Raw genomic sequence first — 23,008 nt, forward strand, 5'->3', positions numbered from 1 at the left:
ACTACTGTTGTGTCGTCTGCAAACTTGGTGATTGAGTTGGAGGTGTGTGTGGCCACGCAGTCATGAGTGAACAGAGAGTACAGGGGGGGCTGAGCACGCACCCTTGTGGGTCCCCAGGTTTTGAAGATCAGCGAAGTGGAGGTGTTGTTTCCTACCTTCACCACCTGGGAGCGGCCCGTCAGGAAGTCCAGGACCCAGTTGCAGAGTCATTTAGTTCAGTTACCTTTGCTTTCTTGGGTACAGGAACAATGGTGGACAGCAGACTGGGATAGGGAGAGATTGAATACAGTTGAAGTCGGATGTTTACATACACCTTAGCCAAGTACATTTATACTCAGTTTTTCACAATTCCTGACATTTAATCTTTGTAAAAATTCCCTGTCTTAGGTCAGTTAGGATCACCACTTTATGTTAAGAATGTGAAATGTCAGAATAATAGTGGAGAGAATTATTTATTTAAACTTTTATTTCTTTCATCACATTCCCAGTGGGTCAGAAGTTTACATACACTCAATTAGTATTTGGTAGCATAGCCTTCAAATTGTTTAAGGTGTTTAGCTTGTCCGGGATCAAGACGTTGGTGTCCTGGTTGGTTTTCCTTTTGTAATCAGTGATTGTCTGTAAACCTTGCCACATAAATCTTGTCTGTACTGACGTTTTCGCTGTTTGATTGCCTTACGGAGGGAGTAACTACACTGTATTCGACCATATTCCCAGTCATCTTGCCACGGTTAAGTGCGCTGGTTCACGCTTTCAGCTTTGTGTGAATGCAGCCATCTATTATTCTTGGTCAGACTATGAGTAGTTAATATTGAAATACTGCCTTTCTTCCCAGAGTTCTTTATTCCTGCTTGTGCAATGTACTGAGAACCCAGCTGGCTGTATGGACTGGGACAGTATATCCAGAGAGAGCCATGATTCTGTGAAACAGAGTATGTTACGGTCCCTGATGTCTCTCTGGAAGGAGAGATACTTTGAACTCGTTTTGAACTTGTTGAGAACACCAATTGGCTAATGGCAAACAAGCTGCGTCAACCATAACCTAAAAGTACAGCTATCATGCTCACAAACAGTGTAGTGGAGAGTAAATGCAAATAAACACCATTTACATAATATATTTTTATTTTGCACGAGGGTTTACCCACCTTTTGTGGAAAAATGCATTGAAGTATTAGGTAGTGTTACTTTATTCACCACGAATGGCGATTAGAGATTAACTGCCTGTTTAAAACCCGGGGTTCAATTAGTATTTTATGCAAATAGTGGAACTGCCGACAGAACTGCCTATAAACAAACTCAACTTCCAAAAACAAACCTTATATGGAAAGATGAGTGAATAGGATTCTGAATGTAGGTTGCAGGGCCAGGCTGACCTCGTGAACAACAAGGGGTATGTCTCCAAATTGGGTTAATTTTCAATTTCCAAATCTGCTCTATTCACATTCTAATTTGTATTTTTATGTCAGTCTATTCCATCCCCGTTTAACACCTGTCTATAACCCCTCCCACTGCAGTGTTTGGTCTTCTTCAACATTTCATCTTGCTCACCTTTCAAATCTCTCTACGGACGTTTATTTATTTATTGTTTTACAAAATCTCCATATTTTTATTAAGTCTCGTAAAACCGACCCTCGCCATTAACCACTTTTCCGGACGGTTTTTATGCGACTAGTCATACAATATATATTTTTAAATCATGACATCTATGATAGGAAAAGGGAGTTTGGTACAATTATAAATGCGGACAGATATTTTTTTTTCTTTCTTCATGGTGGGATCTTTCTGTCAGTAAAACGTATTATGCGAGAAATGGCGGTGGAAACGTATTTATGCTAAAAAATATTGATTTAATAACCACCATATCGAAGTAAACTTCGAGTCAAGCGTTAATGTGGTGTGTGGTCCTTCCATTACGACTCAGGAAAGCATGCCGTTTTAGGCTATAGTTTAAATAAATTACGAAATTCACAGGGTGGTGGACGAGCACGGTGTGAGCGTTGCTCCTTTCCAATAAATAAAAAAAACTAGCTTTCCTTCGAATTGGCGACATATTTTCATGCGGATATTCTAAACTCCACATAAAAACAATATGACCACCAGAGAGGTCTCCATCTAACTGACTTGTTGCAGGCTGTGCGCGATCACGTAGCGCACATACAAATACATTTTGCAGTTAATCCCATGTACCTAATAAAGAATACAAGTTAAATGGGTTTCCATCGCATTTTCAATTCTACTGATGGCTTCTCGGGTAAAAAAAAAATGAAGCGTTTTGTAGCCAGTGTGCCCACTCTGGTATTGGTACTGTTATTTTCGCGCTGCTGTTTAGAGTGCGTGTACAGCCTACATGAGATTACATTTGTGTCAAAGCCAAGCATTGATGATCATGTCACCAAAATAAGACCATCGATATGTATTGGAAAGCAGCATCAAGCTCATCTATCTCCTTGAATTTTCATTTTCACTTCAATTTTCACTTTTTCATTTTTACTTTCATATGATGGTTATTAGGCTATCAATATTGTCACCGACATTTCTTGAATATTTCATTTTACCGAAACAAAATCATCCCACCTTGTCCAGTGTGTTTTGCCGACATTTGGAAAGTCTAGCTAAACATTTTCTGTGTCCATCAGGCCCGTCTTTAATTTGTAAAAATCTGATTTCTACTCTTCTGGCTTTAAAAGGTTGTATGCATACGAGAACGTTGCGATTCGAAAACAAAGTTTGCAGGCAAAACGTTAAGTGGTTTTGGTGAGGAACTTGACTCAAACTAGTTACTTGTGAAACGCAGTCATTAAAAATAACCTCCATGATCTCCATTTTGCTAGATACTATTTTGCATTTTATTCAAGCGTATAAAGTAGTGACATGGTTTCTATGCCAAACTGATGTTATATTACATACAGACGGTGCCGCTTTCAAGACAACTCGGAACTCTGAAACTCTGAAATGCCCGACTTGGAAACTCGTAGACAAATGAGCTCCGATGTTTCCGATTTTCCGAGTTGTTTTGAAAGCAACCTTAAGTCAATTGAAAATTGTGGGAGCAACCCGGATGTATAGAGAGACTATGTTTTATTGGGGGACATCAACATTAGATTTAAGAAACCTTCATTTTGTATCAATTTCTAACAACCTCCCAGGCAGCAAGCACTTGGTTGCCTGTGGTAGGATCAAGGTTCTCCTCATTCCTTGGTTTCATTCAAGATATTATTTTCCAGGGTAGCATATGTAGACATTTATGTAAATACATTTTTAAAAATTCAAAACTATTTAAGTACTGTGAAGTAATTACACCTCATATTCACAGTCTGTAGCAGCCATTTTGATTATTCTTGGCAGCCATTTTGTGCCATACTGCTCACATCTGTCATCACAGTGGAGAGACGAGAAATGGGGGAGGGGAGGTTTAAAAAAGCCTGGCTTCACAATAACTCTAAACTTTTCAGTGTCGTAACAGTCATTCCTATAACCTTTAGACAAATGATAAGGTGATAACATTGACTACATTAAACCAGAATTTCTTAATCGAAGTCCAATTGTCCGTTTTTTAAATTTGATGTTACACTGAATGGTTGCATTATAAAATTGTGAAATTGAGCTGCTTATTAATGCAGAGGTCCTCTTTCTATTGCTATCACCTAGTTTAATTTTTCTGTAAATGGCCGACAAACGAATACAATGCTTTATTATTGCCCCCTCAAAGACTGCATCCTTTAATGTCGCGTTCAGGTGCTCGTCGGGAAACCACGACTTGTAAGTTGGAACTGTCAGAGTTTTCTAGTTCTGACTAGCATCTGAACCTGAACGCGGCATCATTCATGTGCATTTTGGTCAGAAACAATTCTTCAACCTGTAGCTAGCTTATTCTAACATTCCATTTAGTTGTATGTCAAAATTAACATACATTAAAAAAACATGTTTAATCGTTATCCCATTCATGAATTTAGAAACATAAATACATATTAATCTAATGGCTAAATTAACACTGAAAATGCAATAATTTAAATTGTCCTTTCAACCCCTCCATTATCTCACAAAGATTGCTAGCTAGCTCACTGCTTACCTTTTTTTTTCTCACAAAAGGCATGGGAGTTTGCCTCCCTTAAATTTGCCCAACCCCTTTCCTGTTCCTGACCACGCCCAAATCACGCCTTCTTTCCCTTTTTTCTGGGCACTGATCGGACACTGATAAGGTCTAATGGGCGTGCTTAGCTTGAAGTGCCGTCCCTATTGCATTCTAAACTCCGCCCCTCTTCTCTTTCAGGTCTTCAAAACGGAAACACCCCCAACGGTTGCCATTTTACTTTGGCCAACGCTTGACTGCAATTGTAGCTGTCAAAGCAATATTCCAAAGAGTGCACTTCCCGTTAATTGCTGTATGAAGAAAGTGTGTCTCTGCTCGCATTTGATTGAAGTTATCGGCGCTGCTGAGTGGTGCAAGGGGGCAGCGGTTCGCACAACAAAAAGGTAGCTACACACATTCAGTACCTATGATGTAGGGGAAGTGATAGCAAACCATGGTGGCATGGTGTTTAAATGGCTGACTTTACAACTAGGTAACATTAGTTACTCGCCGGTTTGTCAGTACAGTATTGTGTTATCTCCTGTTCCTCGACTCAGGAATGTCTGTCTGGCCTCAAGAAACGTAGCCAGCTAGCTAACGTTACATCGGCTCTTGTTTCGAATGTTCTGGCCAGCCGAACAATGCTGCTAGCCGGCTAACGTTATCTACTTGGCTTGTTTGAATGTTGATGACTTTTCTCACTTTTAGAGTGTCTACTAGCTACTCAAATAATCGAACGAGGGCAGGGACTTAGCTCTCTGACTGAATTAGAGTCGTGTTTACTCTATCATAGTAATGTTTTTACTGTTCGATTTTTCTTCTGTCCGACCTTTTTCGATTATTCGGAATGACATCAAGCACGTTATGCCATTACATTTCCATAGACGAAAAGGCAGAAAGGTTTTTTTTTTTTTTAATGTCTCAGTGCGATCAACCAGCACTACTTTTGTATTGAGTGAAATGGTGCCTTATATTAGAAACAGTCATAATTAGAGGTCGACCGATTAGGATTTTTCAGCACCGATACGGATTTATTGGAGGACCAAAAAAAAAATAGCAGATACCGATTAATCAGCCATTAATTGTTGTAATAATGACAATTGCAACAATACTGAATGAACAATGACCACTTTTATTTTAACTTAATATAATACATATGGGCTTTCGGATGGGTGTTCTTAAGGTGATTCCACAGGTTGGTGATATTTTTTTGATTTAGCCTTTCTGACCCCATGCTTACATCTTTATCACAAATAAAACACCTTGCTTTCCCTGGTGCCAATTCCATGTAGTTGTCCCACACTGGTGCTCTGCTTTTCTCTGCCATCTGTAAAACACACACACTGAAGTGACAATGATGCTTAGGAGACAAATGCTCTCAACTGTACCCTGTGATGAATGTTGAAAACAAAAACTTTAATTTCTATATGTAGGAAATACTATTTTAATAATGGACATGGTAAGAATTGACTACCAAAGTGCGAGTCATAATTCCCATGACACCTAGCAAAATCTGAAAAGCACTTCCTAAATTCATTTATTCCATAGGATATTTTTAGATTCACTTAAAATAAGTTCTGTTTCGTGTAGGCTTATACCACCTTGCCAATTTTATAACGGTGTAGATATCCATAGTACAAAGTAACTCTGATCAATATTGGCTAAATATAAGCGAAGATCTTTTTTTTTTTTTTTTGTAGAGTGTATTTATGAAAATATTTTGACAAGCATTACCTTATCCTAGTGAGATTTACACGGGTATCAAAACACTGAGGCGCTTTAGGCCTGCACGAACCACAGACCTTATTTGAAGTAGATCAAGACATTCTCTACGGAGGACATGGATGGTAAAATAACGAACCCCTTTCAAGTTCAGCCGCAAGTTATTACAGGAATTATAACGCGTCGACTATTTCTCTCTCAACCATCTCCCTTTGACTCTTACGAGCCTGCTGCTGCCTACCAGCCCTCAGTCAGACTGCTCAATCAAATATCGAATCATAGACGTAACTATAATAAACACACAGAAATACGAGACTTAGGTCAAATCTGGAAACTACCACCTCGAAAACAAAATGTTTATTCCGTTCCGTATTTTATCTAACGGGTGGCAACCATGAGTCTAAATATTCCTGTTACATTGCACAACCTTCAATGTTATGTCATAATTACGTAAAATTCGGGGAAATTAGTTTGCAAAGAGCCAGGCGGCTCAAAACGTATACCCAGACTCTGCGTGCAATTTCACCTGTTTAATATTGCCTGCTAATCTGGATTTATTTCAGCTAAATATGCAGGTTTAAAAGTATATATACTTGTGTATTGATTTTAAGAAAGGCATTGATGTTTATGGTGTGTACACATTGGAGCAACGACAGTCGTTGATTGTGTTTTATAAGATAAGTTTAATGCTAGCTAGCAACTTTCCTTGGCTTACTGCATTCGCGTAACAGGCAGGCTCCTCGTGAGGCAGGTGGTTAGTGTTGGACTAGTTAACTGTAAGGTTGCAAGATTGGATCCCCCGGGCTGACAAGTTAAATCTATCGTTCTGCCTCGTTCCCAGGCCGTCATTGAAAATAATAAGGTGTTAGTACTAGGGGGAAGTATTTTCATTTTTGGAAAAATAAGGATATTTTGTCAGGACAAGATGCTAGAATATGCATATAATTGACAGCTTAGGATAGAAAACACTCAAGTTTCCAAAAACTAAAAATATTGTCTGAGTATAACAGAACTGATGTTACAGGCGAAAGCCTGAGAGAAATCCAATCCGGAAGTGACTCATCTTTTGAAAGCCCTGCGTTCCGATGCGTCCCTATTGAGCTGTGAATGCCCTAACAACCAGATTACGCTTTCTACGTATTCCCCAAGGTGTCTACAGCATTGTGACTTAGTTCTACGCATTTATGTTGAAGAATACCCGTAGGCGGCTTCATTGCGCAAGTGGTCACCTGATGCTCCCAGAGAAATTCTTGCATAAAATACAGAGGTAGCCATTCCAATCGCTTCTACTGAGAAATCAATTGTCCTGGTTGATATATTATCGAATAGATATTTGAAAAACACCTTGAGGATTGATTATAAACAACGTTTGCCATGTTTCTGTCGATATTATGGAGCTAATTTGGAATATTTTTTGGTGTTGTGGTGACTGCAATTTCTCACCCAAATGTGAAGAACAAACAGCTATTTCACCTACAAAAATAATATTTTGGGGAAAAATGAACTTTGGCTATCTACCTGGGAGTCTCGTGAGTGAAAACATCCGAAGTTAATCAAAGGTAAACGATTTAATTTGATTGCTTTTCTGATTTTCGTGACAAGGTTGCCTGCTGCTAGCAAGGCATAATGCTATGCTAGGCTATCGATAAATGTACACAAATGCTTGTCTAGCTTTGGCTGTAAAGCATATTTTTTAAATCTGAGATGACAGGGTGTTTAAAAGGCTAAGCTGTGTTCCAATATATTTCACTTGTGATTTTCATGAATAGGAAGATTTTCTAGGAAGATTTATGTCCGTTGTGTTATGCTAATTAGTGTCAGATGATGACAACGGTCCAGTTCACGGGATGGTGTCACTAGAAAAAAAAAAACTGTGCCCAAAAAAATACTAATTTCCAAATGTTATGAAACTTGAAATCGTCCCTAATTAATCGGCCGACCTCTAGTCATAATGGTGAAGTTCAATTATGATCTGTCAGTGGAGGCTCCTCAGGAAGGTACCAGAGAAGGGTAGGACCATCTTTCTCAGGGAATTTCATAAAAATAGTAAAACAAAGTGATACTTTAAAGATAAAATGTTACGAAATATATTCAAGTCACCAAATTGATTAAAACACACTGTTTTGCAATAAATGTCAGTAACCCTACAGACTGCTGTTGAGGCATCACCATGGTGTAGCTGGAGGACAGCTAGTGTTCTGTCCTCTTCTGTGTTCATTGAGTACAATACAAAACCTAGGAGGCTCGTGGTTCTCACCCCCTTCCATAGACTTAGACAGTAATTATGACAAGCTCCGTAGGACGTCTTCCAACCTATCAGAGCTGAAAGGATCCAAGAATTAATCTAGTACTGAAATCATAAGTTACAGCTAGCTAGCACTGCAGTGCATAACTTGTGGTGGGGGGCCTGCCGGTGTAACTGCTAAACTGCTTGCTGTTCACTGTACTGCATGATTGTATTGCGTTTATTAACCTCTAGCGACGAGCAATCCCGTGTCCGGGGGCGTAATCATAGCCTCAAGCGCATTACCATAACGCAACGTTTCCTATTCATGAAAATCGCAAATTAAATAAATATTTTCAAACACAAGCTTAGCCTTTTGTTAACAACACTGTCATCTCAGATTTTCAAAATATGCTAGACAAGCATTTGTAAGTTTAGCATGGCATAATGCTGTGCTGGCAGCAGGCAACATTTTCACAAAAATAAAAGCAACCAAATTAAATAATTTACCTTTGAAGAACTTCAGATGCATTCACTCAGGAGACTCCCAGTTAGGTAGCAAATGTTCATTTTTTCCAAAAATAATATTTTTGTAGGCAAAAAACGTCACGTTTGTTCAACCTGCTTGGCTGAGAAATCGACAGAAAAATACTTGCACTATAATGCATTAGCATACCCCAACTTTTTCTATTTATGAAAATCGCAAATGAAATAAATATATTGAAACACAAGCTTAGCCTTTTGTTAACAACACTGTCATCTCAGATTTTCAAAATATGCTTTTCAACCAAAGCTACACAAGCATTTGTGTAAGAGTATTGATAGCCTAGCATAGCATTAAGCCGAGCATTCAGCAGGCAACATTTTCACAAAAACAAGAAAAGCATTCAAATAAAATCATTTACCTTTGAAGAACTTCTGATGTTTTCACTCACGAGACTCTGTTAGATAGCAAATGTTCATTTTTTCCAAAAATATTATTTGTGTAGGAGAAATCGCTCTGTTTTGTTCATCACCTTTGGCTAAGAAAAAAACCCGAAAATTCATTCACTACAACGCCAAACTTTTTTCCAAATTAACGCCATAATATTGACAGAAACATGGCAAACGTTCTGATCAATCATTCGTGGCAGTTGGGTTTCTCTTCCGTAGCAAATGGAAAAGTACTGCAGCTGGAGATTACGCAATAATTTCAACGGAGGACACCAAGCGACCACCTGGTAAATGTAGTTTCTTATGGTCAATCTTCCAATGATGTGCCTACAAATACCTTGGGGAAAACGTAAGCTGACTACTAGCTCTTCCACAGCCATATAAGGAGTCATTGCCATGAGGTGGTTTAAAAAAAATGCGGCACTTCGTGATTGGATTTGTATCTGGTTTTTTTTTCTGTAACATCAGTTCTGTGGCACGTCAGTGTTTTCTATCCAAAGCTGTCAATTATATGCATAGTCAAGCATCTTTTCGTGACAATATATTTTGTTTAAAACAGGAGCGTTTTTAAACCAAAAATTAAAATGGGGCCCCCTATATCCAACTGGTTAACACATTAGTTCTAGAAGCTAGCTATGTTTACTATGACGTTAGCTAATATGGTGACAACTATGTAGCATGTGTGAAGGTTTGACTTGGAAAGATTTTTCACCTGGTCACAGATAGCTGTTGTATTGTGCACTAAGGTCCACAAGCAAAGGGAAAAGGTGAGGAAGAGGGCGCCTAGATGCGAGAAGGAAGTATACATGAGCAAATGATCATACTGTTTGTATGTGGCTGCTATGAAAGTAAACTGTGTTTGCAGAGATCAAGATTCATTTGTCTCTGTGACTTTGTTGAAAAATGTATCGGAACAGGGAGTAACATACTTTAATTTATCCAATACAAACTCTGGTTTAAAACTGTTGGGCTAATGATTACACCCTTAATAAGATAGATACAGGCAAGAGTGTGCAAGGCGGTATTGAGTGTGTCACTGTCTCCTTGATTTCTAAATTCTCTCAACTGGGCACCTACTTTGTAAACATTCATTTGTAAGCTAGGTTGTAGCAACCTCATATTGGTTATAGGGAACTTTTTTTTTTTTTGTATCATGTAATAGACCAAACATATCGATGTTACAAAGGTTAGGTGAATGTAATATGAATGACAGTCATCCAATATGCTGTAATAGAAATCACGCCATACTCAAACAAAAAAGTACTCCCTCATCCTAAAAGGCACTGACTGCCAATGTACACTATAGTGTTTTCACAGCACTAAAATACTAATTTCACTGACCAATAAGAAAGACCAGAACACTTAACTCTATGAACTCATGAGTATTGTTTGCTACAGACGGGTGGGGTGTTTACCATAACAACCGGTGGGCACCTTGAGGGGAAAAAATACAGACTGGGTTGGCTTCCTAGGGGTGTGCTGAGGACTCGGACAAATTGAGTATGGTAATGGAGATAAGTGTTTTTTGTTAAGAGAGAAAATTGTTGTTGTAATTAGCCAGAACTAACACCAAATCAGGAAGTACCAGTGACTCTTTCAATACGGAAGTGGCCAGATTCCGCAGATGCTAAGTTACATGATTGTTTTGCTTGCACTGACTGGAATATGTTCCGGAATTCATGCGATGGCATTTAGGAATATACCACATCAGTCAACGGCTTCATCAATATGTGCATTGATGACGTCGAGCCCACAGTGACCGTACGTACATACCCCAACCAGAAGCAATGGATTACAGTCAACATACACACTGAGCTAAAGGGTAGAGCGTTCAAGGAGCGGAACTCTAACTCAAACACTTACAAGAAATGCTGTTTTGCCCTCAGACAAACCATCACAGGCAAAGCGTAAATACAGGACTACGCTCGTCGGACATGGCAGGACTTGCAAAGTAAACTCACCCAAAAAATAATCGTCCTCACAGTCAACTGTGTTTTTATTTTCAGCAACTTGTGTAAATATTTGTATGAACATAACAAGATTCAACAACTGAGACATAAACTGAACAACAAGTTCCACAGACATGTGACTAACAGAATTGGAATAATGTCTCCATGAACAAAATCAAAAGTAAGTCAGTATATGGTGTAAGTCAGTACCAGCTGCATAAAGTACTGCAGTGCATCTCCTCATGGACTGCACCAGATTTGCCAGTCCTTGCTGCGAGATGTTACCCCACTCTTCCACCATGGCACCTGCAAGTTCCCAGACATTTCTGGGGGGAATGGCCCTAGCCCTCACCCTCCGATCCAAAAGGTCCCAGAAGTGCTCAATGGGATTGAGATCCCATTGTGGTCCTTCTGTAGCTCAGTTGGTAGAGCATGGCGCTTGTAACGCCAGGGTAGTGGGTTCGATCCCCGGGACCACCCATACGTAGAATGTATGCACACATGACTGTAAGTCGCTTTGGATAAAAGCGTCTGATAAATGGCATTTATTATTATTGTTATTACTATATTAGCCGGGCTCTTCGTTGGCCATGGCAGAACACTGACATTCCTGTCTTGCAGGAAATCACGTACAGAACGAGCAGTATGGCTGGTGGCATTGCCATGCTGGACGGTCATGTCAGGATGAGCCTGCAGGAAGGGTACCACATGAGGGAGGAGAATGTCTTCCTTGTAACTCAGTGTTGAGCTTGCCTGCAATAACAAGCTCAGTCCGATGCTGTTACACACTGCCCCAGACCATGATGGACCCTCCACCTACAAATTGATCCCGCTCCAGAGTCCAGGCCTCTGTGTACTGCTAATTTCTTCGGCGAAAAACACAAATTCGGTGAGACAAAGCCGCAACTCGTTATTGAAGATCGCTTTTTGCCAGTCCTGTCTGGTCCAGCGAAGTTTGATTTGTGCCAATAGGCAACGTTGTTGCCGGTGACGTAAGGCAGGTCCTCACCAGACAACAGGCCTACAAGCCCTCAGTCCAGCCTCTCTCAGCCTATTGCGGACAGTCTGAGCACTGATGGAGGGATTGTGCGTTCCGAGTAACTCGGGCAGTTTATGCCATCCTGTACCTGTCCCGCAGGTGTGATTTTCGGATGTACCGATCCTGTGCAGGTGTTACACGTGGTCTCCCACTGCGAGGACGATCAGCTGTCCGTCCTTTCTCCCTGTAGCGCTGTCTTAGGCGTCTCACAGTACGGACATTGCAATTTATTGCCCTGGCCACATCTGCAGTCCTCATTCCTCCTTGCAGCATGCCTAAGGTACTTTCACTCAGATGAGCAGGGACCCTGGGCATCTTTCTTTTGGTGTTTTTCAGAGTCAGTAGAAAGGCCTCTTCAGTGTCCTATGTTTTCATAACTGTGACCTTATTTGCCTACAGTCTAAGCGGTTAGTTTCATAACGATTGTACCACTGGTGCATGTTCGTTAATTGTTTATGGTTCGTTGAACATGCATAGGAAAGTGTTTAAACCATTTACATAGATCTGTGAAGTAATTCGTGAAAATCCAAATAATCTTTGAAAGACGGGGTCCTGAAAACAGGACAAGTTTATTATGGACTACAAAGGGCAGACAAGCCGCAAGCTGTCCAGTGACACGAGCCTACCTTATGAGCTAAATTACTTCTATGCGCACTTCGAGGCAAGCAACACTGAAGCATGCGTGAGAGCACCAGCTGTTGCGGTCGCTCGCCATAGCCGACGTGAGTAAGATCTTTAAACACATTAACATTCACAGGGAGTAGACAGATTACCAAGACGTGTACTCCGAGCATGGGTCTTCACTTACATTTTCAACCTGTCCCTGACAGTCTCTGACCACCATACTCCCTGTACCCAAGAACGCCAAGGCAACCTGCCTAAGTGATTACCGACCCTTAGCATTCACGTCTGTAGCAATGAAGTGCTTTGAAAGGCTGTTCATGGGTCACATCAACACCCTCATCTCAGAAACCTGACACCCACTCCAATTTGCATACAAAGCCAACAAATGACGCAATCTCTATTGCACTCCACACTGCCTTTTTACACCGTTCAACACCATAGTACCCTCATAGCTCATCACTAAACTAAGGACCCTGGGACTAAACACCTCCAACTGGATCCTTGCTGACGACAACGGTGGTAGGCCTGATCATGAACAACAATGAGACAGCCTATAGGGAGGAAGTCAGAAACCTGGCAGTGTGTTACCAGGACGACAACCTCTCAACGTGATCAAGACAAAGGTGATTATCTTGGACTACAGGACAAGGAGGGCCGAGCACGCTCCAATTCTCATTGACAGGGCTGTAGTGGAGCAGGTTGAGCGCTTCAAGTTCCTTGATGTACACATCACCAACAAACTATCATGGTCCAAACACAGCAAGACTGTTGTGAAGAGCGCATGACACTAACTTTTCCCCCTCTGAGGATCTAAGGAGCCATGACAAATTTATTCAGGCTCCAAAGTTCTATTGCTGGACCATTAAGATTATCCTGACTGGTTGCATCTCCGCCTGGTATGGCAACTGGTCGGCATCCCGCCGCAATAGAGGGTAGTGCATACAGCCCAGTACATCGCTGGGGCCAAGTGTTCTGCCATCCAGGACCTCTATACCAGGCAGGCCCTGAAATGTCAGACTCCAGCCACCCTAGTCATAGACGGAGAGAACAGCTACTGCACGGCAAGCGGTACCGGAGTGCCAAGTCTAGGTCCGGAAGGCTCCTTAATAGCTTGCCCCCCCTCAGCTGTAAGGCTGCTGAACAGTTACTCAAATGGCTACCTGGATTATTTGCATTCCCCCCCCCCCTTGACAAACCTGTACCCACGGACATTGACTCGGTACCGGTACCCCCTGTATACAGCCTCATTGTTGTTTTGTTACTTTCTGTTTACTTGGTAAATATTTTCTTAACCAACAATAACCAAGGGCTTGTAAGTAAGCCTTGCACGGTAAGGTCTACTCCTGTTGTTTTTGGCGCATGTGACAAATAACATTTGATTTGAACTGGGGGTGGGATTCAACTGCCATCTTTCGTCACTCAAACGGTGTGAAGCGCTGGATGCTTTAGGGATGTTATGCTTCAAGGTTTTCACATTTTCAAAGTGACCCGATACGAAAGTACCAACGTTTGTATCAAATGTCACATGGACATCCAAAGCTTTGTTTGATCGTGTGCTTTTTCAAAGTGTGTCGCAAACTCGAGATCCCATCGATTTCGCTTGCGCCGGTGCTTTCTTGAATGCCAAGTTTCTTTCAGACACAGCCCTTTACTACTGGAGACTGTACTTACAAACTTAGTGAGGATTTCTTCGGCTGATATCACTTTAACGGTAATTCAGCAGGTAGATTATCATGGAACACTCAAGGGTGGCATGTGTCAAATAACATGTATTTTTTTTTCTAAAATCACATTGTTTGCACGCTGTTCAGTTTATTTTATTTAGTACCCAGTTAGCACTGAGACCGACGTCCCTCATTCACTGGACTGCCGCAATAGACCGCTTTGTCAAGCGGCAGTCCTGCTCGTGAAATTCACATGCTTCTTAACCTCACACAGCCCACCCGCCCTTCTCCCGACGCCAGTAACACTACAGCTGCCAGTCGAAGACTACTCTTTTACTTTTTATTTTATTTTGCCGACTCCCTGTGGCCACTTATTTGTATATATTTTTTAAATTTATTCAAGATACATTTGCTATTTGTTAAAGGTTGGAAAAGTACTATAAATTATTGTGCGCAAAATGTAAGATCACAAGGACAAATTAAATTAAATTGTCATATACTTGCAGGCTTCTTACACAATGCAGTGCTTATATATATATATGCATGTACACACACACACACACACACAGTGGGGAGAACAAGTATTTGATACACTGCCGATATTGGCAGGTTTTCCTACTTACAAACCATGTAGAGGTCTAATTTTTGTCATGGGCACACTTCAACTGTGAGAGACGGAATCTAAAACAAAAATCCAGATAATCACATTGTATGATTAAGTAATTAATTTGCATTTTATTGCAGTCAGTCATGGTGTGGGGTGGCATTTCTTTGGGGGGCCGCACAGCCCTCCATGTGCTCGCCAGAGGTAGCCTGACTGCCATTAGGTACCGAGATGAGATCCTCAGACTCCTTGTGAGACCATATGCTGGTGCGGTTGGCCCTGGGTTCCTCCTAATGCAAGTCAATGCTAGACCTCATGTGGCTGGAGTGTCAGCAGTTCCTGCAAGAGGAAGGCATTGATGCTATCGACTGGCCCGCCCGTTCCCCTGACCTGAATCCAATTGAGCACATCTGGGACATCATGTCTCGCTCCATCCACCAACGCCACGTTGCACCACAGACTGTCCAGGAGTTGGCGGATGCTTTAGTCCAGGTCTGGGAGGACCTTTATTTTTTTGAGCAGTATGTATGCATGTGTGTACAGTGGGGCAAAAAAGTATTTAGTCAGCCACCAATTGTGCAAGTTCTCCCACTTAAAAAGATGAGAGGCCTGTTATTTTCTTAGGTACACTTCAACTATGACAGAAAAAAAATACTGAAAATCACTGTAGGATTTCTAATGAATTTATTTGCAAATTATGGTGGAAAATAAGTATTTGGTCACCTACAAGCAAGATTTCTGGCTCTCACAGACCTGCAACTTCATCTTTAAGAGGCTCCTCTGTCCTCCACTCGTTACCTGTGTTAATGGCACCTGTTTGAACTTGTTATCAGTATAAAAGACGCCTGTCCCCAACCTCAAACAGTCACACTCCAAACTCCACTATGGCCAAGACCAATGAGCTGTCAAAGGACACCAGAAACAAAATTGTAGACCTGCACCAGGCTGGGAAGACTGCATCTGCAATAGGTAAGCAGCTTGGTTTGAAGAAATCAACTGTGGGAGCAATTATTAGGAAATGGAAGACATACAAGACCACTGATATTCTCCCTCGATCTGGGGCTCCACGCAAGATCTCACCCCGTGGGGTCAAAATGATCACAAGAACGGTGAGCAAAAATCACAGAACCACACAGGATGACCTAGTGAATGACCTGCAGAGAGCTGGGACCAAATTAACAACGCCTACCATCAGTAACACACTACGCCGCCAGGGACTAAAATCCTGCAGTGCCAGACGTGTCCCCTTGCTTAAGCCAGTACATGTCCAGGCCCGTCTGAAGTTTGCTAGAGAGCATTTGGATGATCCAGAAGATTGGGAGATTGTCATATGGTCAGATGAACCCAAAATATAACTTTTTCGTAAACTCAACTCGTCGTGTTTGGAGAACAAAGAATGCTGAGTTGCATCCAAAGAACACCATACCTACTGTGAAGCATGGGGGTGGAAACATCATGCTTTGGTGCTGTTTTTCTGCAAAGGGACCAGGATGACCGCTCTGTGTAAAGGAAAGAATGAATGGGGCCATGTATCGTGAGATTTGATTGAAAACCTCATTCCATCAGCAAGGGCATTGAAGATGAAACATGGCTGGGTCTTTCAGCATGACAATGATCCCAAACACACCGCCCGGGCAACGAAGGAGTGGCTTCGTAAGAAGCATTTCAAGGTCCTGGAGTGGCCTAGCCAGTCTCCAGATCTCAACCCCATAAATCTTTGGAGGGAGTTGAAAGTCTGTGTTGCCCAGCAACTGCCCCAAAACATCACTGCTCTAGAGATCTGCATGGAGGAATGGGCCAAAATACCAGCAACCGTGTGTGAAGACTTACAGAAAACGTTTGACCTCTGTCATTGCCAACAAAGGGTATATAACAAAGTATTGACAAACTTTTGTTATTGACCAAATACTTATTTTCCACCATAAAATGCAAATAAATTCATTGTAGGTTTTAATGTGATTTTTCTTGTTTTTTTTTCCCCCCCTCATTTTGTCTGTCATAGTTGAAGTGTACCTATGATACAAAATTATAGGCCTCATATTTTTAAGTGGGAGAACTTGCACAATTGGTGGCTGACTATAAATACTTTTCTGCCCCTGTGTGTGATGTTATATCTTTTTTTTTTGTCCGGGATGAAACTAATCCATTGTGGAGGCCAAGCATACATTGTCTTTTAGTCTAGATCTGAAAATCTAGTTGGTGGCAACATATGGAGGGTGTGATGCAATTGTGGTGCCTCCGGAGGCATGCAGATGCCAAATTCAGCTCTGTAAAGCATCGCCATGCGGCTCCCAAATGTTGTAACCATGCACAGGGCTTTGTATAACTCCACATTATCATTGGTAGGTGGGTGCGATACATAAACTCACTTCCTTGACAACTGCTCCGCAATGTGCAAGAAGTATGATTTCCCTGACTTCTGCAGAGGCCGTATCACCGTAAATTCTGTATAGACAATGCAGACATCAGATTGACCATGCTGCGCCCAGATGCACAAAGCACTAATTGCTCCAGAATGCGAGCTCTCCTGCCAATGTGTGCATTTATTGTTTCGCAACGTAAATTGTTAGTGTATCATCTCACCATTACATAGTGTATTCAGACCCCATAACCTTTTTCACAATGTTACGTTACAGCTTATTTCTAAAATTGAGTTAATTGTTTATTTTCCTCAAACTAAAAACGGGCGTTTAGAAATAGTTGCAAGTGTATTTTGTGATTTAAAAAAATCACATTTACATAAGTATTCAGACCCTTTACGCAGTACTTTGTTGAAGCACCTTTGGCAGTGATAGGAGCCTCCAGTCTTGGGTGTGATGCTACTAGCTTGGCACACATGTATTTGAGGAATTTGTCCTATACTTCTCTGCAGATCCTCTCAAGCTCTCCAGTTGGATGGGCAATGTTGCTGCTCAGTTATTTTCAGGTCTCAAGATGTTCAATCTGGTTCAAGTCCAGGCTCTGGCTGGGCCACTCTACGGACATTCAGAGACTTGTCCCGAAGCCACTCCTACATTATCTTGGCTGTGTGCTTAGGGTTGTTGTCCTGTTGGAAGGTGAACCTTTGCCCCAGTCTGAGAACCTGCTCCAGAGTGCTCAGGACATCTTCAAGGATCTACATACATTTATATGTAGGCATATAAATGTGCTCTGTTCATCTTACCCTCAATCCTGACTAATCTCCTAGTCCCTGCTGATGTAAAACATCCCCACAGTGTGATGCTACCACCACCATGCTTCACCATAGTGATGGTGCCAGGTTTCCTCCAGATGTGATGCTTGGCATTCAGGCCCATCGGGTCCTTGGTCACTTCCCTGATCAAGGCCATTCTCCCCCCCCCGTTTGACCGGGCGGGCCAGCTCTAGGAAGAGTCATGGTGGTTCAAAATGTCTTCCATTTAAGAAGGATGGAGGCAATTGTGTTCTTGGAACTTAAATGCTGCAAATGTTTTTTAGTACCCTTCCACAGATCTGTGCCTCAACACAATCCTGTCTCGGGTCTACAGACGGTTCCTTCGACCTCATGGCATGATATTTTTTTCTCTGACATGCACTGTCAACTGTGGGTCCTTCTTATATAGACCGGTGTGTGTGTGCCTTTTTTTCAAATCAAGTCCAATCAATTGAATTTACGACAGGTGTACTCCAACGAAGTTGTAGAAACATCTCAAGGATGATTAATGCAAACGAGATGCACCAGAGCTCAATTTCGAGTCTCATAGCAAAGTGTCTGAATACTTATGTAAATAAAGTGTTTTATTTGTAATAAATTTGAAACTTATTTTCACTTTATCCATTATGGGTTTTTGTTAGTTTTATTCTAAAATATTAAATAAAACAAAGGTGGAAGAGGTTAAGTGGTCTGAATATTTTCCGAAATGTATTGTATATTATCAGTACATTTACCGTTATTTCTAATCTACAATGTTTGGTTATGGGAATTTCTGTTAATGCATTCAATATTATTCATTTTACCGTTGTTGGAATGGACACATTGTTTGCAGAGTGCACAACCTATGCAAAACTTGTGAAAAACAAGTTTTAGTTTATTTCAATCCATTTGAGTTTTGTAAATTCAGTTTAGTTTTTGTTTGGAGGTGCTATTGTCAATGTTTTAAGGACCCACCTGATTTACATTCTGAAGTAGGCTTCCTGGCATGTGTTCAAATGTAGGCATATAAATGTTCCCAGTTGGATCTGATATAGTATTTCTGATTTGGCTTAAAACACCTCCAATGACCTTCGAAGCTTCTCAAAGTAATTGTTTTCTTCACCTCTAACAGCAAGAACATTTAAGTCTGTTTTTTACATCACATTGAGGAACTGTCATTCTCAATGATATGAAAAATATTTCTAGCTCTCTCCCTTTTTGATAACCACTCGGCGTGAAAGGGAAAAATATCATGCTCTGATCCAGTGGAAACGTCATAAAATAGGCCCGCCAGATCTACTTTTTTTGCAGGACTGAAATGGGTTTCTTTACTCATTTTGGGTGCTGGTGCGGTTTTATATTTAAGTGCAGACGCTCCACAATATGTTTGAGCTAATATTCTACAGGAGGAACAGGAGCAAAAGCAGTAGAACATTGATCTGTCGGTGCTCTACTCCGGTGAGCTCCTGCCCAAGTCGAACACTGATTTCTTATCCTTTGCTCAAATAGCCAACAGCTGTCTGTCCCCAGCTCACTGGTGCAGGTAACTTGAGGGGTCGAGAAGATTTTATACAATGTTTAAAGTTTGTTGCAGACCGGCCATACATATCACATTGGCTATTTTAATTTTATCCAGGTTTTTTCTACTAGCAGCCCCCCCCCCCTTTTTTTTCCCCTCTCTACCCTACTGATGTTACATTTGCAAACCCTTGGTTAACAGAGATTCTGGGAACATCAGAATGTGGGGGGAAACGAACAATAATCTGGTAATCCGACCAATTGAACATATGCGGTGGCACTTAATGACTATGATGTCAGTTCAGTTGTCATCTGAGACATTCTCATCAATGATAAGATGACACAACTCTACAGTGGAAAGTCTACACATCAGAGTTATCGGATTCACATGGAATTGTTTCGGATTCACATGGAATTGTTGTTCAATTTAAATGTTTGAATATGAAATTATTTGTGATGGGATGACATGTCACTTTAGCTTCTAAAATGTGAGATTTGGGTTATCATAAGACAGGGCTCTGCTCAATCGGGGGGTTGGGTCAGGGTATCAAGCTCAGTCATTCCATTAGAAATAACACTAAATATTCACTTACCTTTGATCATCAGAAGGCACTCCCAGGAATCCCAGTTCGACAAATAAAATCCATAATTTATGTCCCAATAGCCACATTCTTAGCGTCTTCAGCCCAGTAATCCATCTTCATGAGGCGCAGGCACTTCATCCAGACAAACTCAAAGTTCTGTTACAGTCCTTTAGAAACATGTCAAACGATGTATGGAATCAATCGTTAGGATGTTTTTAACATAAAACATCAATGTTCCAACCGGAGAATTCCTTTGTCTGAAGAAAGCACTGGAACGAGAAGTACATTTGTCGGGAGCGCGCGTCATGAGACCAAGGCTCTCTGCCAGACCACTGACTCAGAGGTCTCATGAGCCCCTCCTTTATAGTAGAAACCTCAAACCCGGTTCTGAAGACTTGACATCTAGTGGAAGCTGTAGGAAGTGCAACATTATCCATATCCAACTGTATCCGGTAGGCCAAGCTTTGAAAAACTACAAACCTCAGACGTCCCACTTCCTGGTTGGATTTTTCTCAGGTTTTCGCCTGCCATATGAGTTTTGTTATACTCGCAGACATCATTCAAACAGTTTTAGAAACTTCAGTGTTTTCTATCAAATACTACTAATAATATGCATATATTAGCATCTGGGACAGAGGAGGCAGTTAACTCTGTGCACGCTATTCATCCAAAAGTGAAAATGCTGCCCCCTATCCCAAAATAGTTCATCTATATTTTTCATGGCTATCCATTTACCACGACAAACTGATGGTGGTGCGAAGACCGCACTCAATGAGCTGTATAAAGCAAATGAGAAAATGCTCATCCAGAGGCGGTGCTCCTAGTGGCTGGGGACTTTAATGCAGGGAAATTTAAAACGCTAGACCACCTTCATGCCACACACACAGAGCTGGGTGAAGAGCTCTCACTCGACCTCCATTTGACAAATCTGACCATAATTATACAATCCTTACAATTCAAAGTTTACAATCCAAAGTAAGGCAGGAAGTACCAGTGAGTTGCTCAATATGGAAGTGGTCAGATGACAGATGCTAAGCCTCAGGACTTTTTTTTTTTTTTTTTGCGCTGTTCCAGCAAAAACTGGAATATGTTCCCGGGGTTTATCCGATGGCATTGAGGAGTAGATCACATCAGTCACTGGCTTTATCAATAACGTTGTCCCCACAGTGACCGTAGGTACATGCCCCAACCAGAAGCCATGGATTACAGGCAACATCCACATCAAGCTAAAAGGTAGAGTTTTCAAGGAACGGGACGCTAACCCGAACGCATATAAGAAATCCCGCTTTGCCCTCAGACAAACCATCAAACAGGCAAAGCCGAAATACAGGACTGAGATTGAATCCTACTACACTGGCTCTGATGCTTGTTAGATGTGGCAGGGCATGCAAAGTATGTACTACAAAGTGAAGCCCAGCTGTGAGATGCCCAGTGATACAAGCACCAGCTGTCCCGGATTGATCACCCTCGCTGTAACCAATGTAAGTCCTTTTAAACTGGTCAACATTCGCAAGGCCGCAGGGCCAGATGGATGACCAGGACGTGTAATCCGAGCATGCGCTGACCAACTGGCAAGTGTCTTCACTGACATTTTCAACCTGTCCCTGGACGAGTTTGTAATACCTACATGGTTCAAGCAGACCACCGTAGTCCCTGTGCACAAGAACACTAAGGCAACCTGCCTAAATGACTGCAGACCCATAGCACTCGTGTCTGTAGCCATGAAGTGCTTTGAAAGGCTTTTCATGGCTCGCATCAACACCACCATCCCAGCAACCCTAGACCCACTCCAATTTGTATACCAACCCAACAGGTCCACAGATGATGCAATCTCTATTGCACTCCACACAGCCCTTTCCCACCTGGTCAAAAGGAACACCTCTGTGAGAATGCTATTCATTGACTACAGCTCAGCTTTCAACACCATAGTGCCCTCATAGCTCATTGCTAAGGACCCTGGGACTGAACACCTCCCTCAGCAACTGAATCTTGGACTTCCTGACAGGCTGTCCCCAGGTGGTAAGGGTAGGCAACAACACATCTGCCATGCTGATCCTCAACACGGGAGGCCCTTGGGTGTGTGTTTAGTCCCCTCCTGTACTCCCTGTTCACTCATGACTGTGTTGGCAAGCACGACTCTAACACCATTTGTTTGCAGACGACACAACTGTGGTAGGCCTGATGACTAACAACGATGGACTATAGGGAAGAGGTCAGCCACCTGGTAGTGTGGTGCCAGGACCACCTCTTCCGCGATGTGATCAAGACCGAGGAGATGATCGTGGACTACAGGAAAATGAGGGCCGAGCACGTTCTGATTCTCATCGACGGGCCTGTAGTGGAGCAGGTTGAGAGCTTCAAGTTCTTTGGCGTCCACATCACCACCAAAATATCATGTTCCAAACACACCAAGACAGTCGTGAAGAGCACATGACACCGCCTATTCCCCCTTAGGAGACTGAAAAGATTTGACATGGGTCTTGAGATCCTCAAAAGGTTCTACAGCTGCGCTATCGAGAGCATCCTGACTGGTTGCGGCACTGCCTGGTATGGCAACTGCTCGGCCTCCGACCGCAAGCTACTACAGAGGTGTAGTGTGCACGGCCCAGTGCATCACTGGGGCCAAGCTTCCTGCCATCCAGGACCTCTATACCAGGCGGTGTCAGAGGAAGGCAGACATCAGCCACCTAGTCATAAACTTCTCTAATGCAGGGCAAACGGTACCGGAGTGCCAGGTCTAAGTCCAAGAGGCTTCTCAACAGCTTCTACCCCCAAGACATAAGACTCCTGAACATCTAATCAAATGGCTACCCAGACTATTTGCATTGCCACCCCCCCGCCACCCTTATGCTGCTACTACTCACTATGTATGCACAGTCATTTTAGCTCTACCTACATGTACATATTACGTTGACTACCCTGTGCCC

The 23,008-nt window shown here is 42.0% G+C and overlaps 1 protein-coding gene across 1 annotated transcript in view; it reads left to right on the plus strand.

Moving 5' to 3' along the window:
* Positions 1–1,069: 1,069 nt before the first annotated feature.
* The window catches only part of LOC118371415 (coiled-coil domain-containing protein 71-like), a 35,756-nt gene continuing 13,817 nt past the window's right edge, over positions 1,070–23,008 (plus strand). The window contains exons 1-2 of the mRNA XM_035756832.2: positions 1,070–1,390; positions 4,271–4,473. The gene's annotated coding sequence lies outside the window, so the exon portion shown is untranslated. The remainder of the gene's footprint in view (positions 1,391–4,270; positions 4,474–23,008) is intronic.

The sequence above is a fragment of the Oncorhynchus keta genome, chromosome 27 (genome assembly GCF_023373465.1).
Source record: "Oncorhynchus keta strain PuntledgeMale-10-30-2019 chromosome 27, Oket_V2, whole genome shotgun sequence".
NCBI lineage: Eukaryota > Metazoa > Chordata > Actinopteri > Salmoniformes > Salmonidae > Oncorhynchus > Oncorhynchus keta.